The sequence below is a fragment of the Canis lupus genome, chromosome 18, assembly GCF_048164855.1.
Source record: "Canis lupus baileyi chromosome 18, mCanLup2.hap1, whole genome shotgun sequence".
In the NCBI taxonomy this organism is placed as follows: Eukaryota; Metazoa; Chordata; class Mammalia; order Carnivora; family Canidae; genus Canis; species Canis lupus.
The window spans coordinates 55,124,789-55,125,239 of record NC_132855.1 but is presented as its reverse complement, the minus strand read 5'-3'; positions in this window follow the sequence as shown (position 1 = coordinate 55,125,239).

Here is a 451-nt window from a genome sequence, read left to right as displayed (position 1 = left end):
TATCACAAAAGCAGACTACTGATGTACTTAAAATATTTTAACATAAAAGATAGTATTTCCATGAGCAAGCACTTTAATATATGAAAATATAGGACTCTGAGGATACTACTGATTGTTACATTTTAATAATTATTTCATATCAGGGGGTGCCTGGGTGGCTCAGTCAGTTAAGCATCTCAGTTTCAGCTCAGGTCATGAAATTGAGCCCGGCATTGGGGCTCTGTCCTGGCTTGGAGCTCAAGATTGCTCAAGATTCTCCTCTCTCCCTCTCTTTCAAAGAAACATATTATTTCACATAAGTAAATTATAAATACACACATAGGCTATGTTATAAATTTTAAATGTTCAATGTTTATATATATGTATATATATAATACTTATAAAAGTATTATATTACTTATACTTACTTATATGTACTTATAAAATAATAATAATATACTTATATATATAA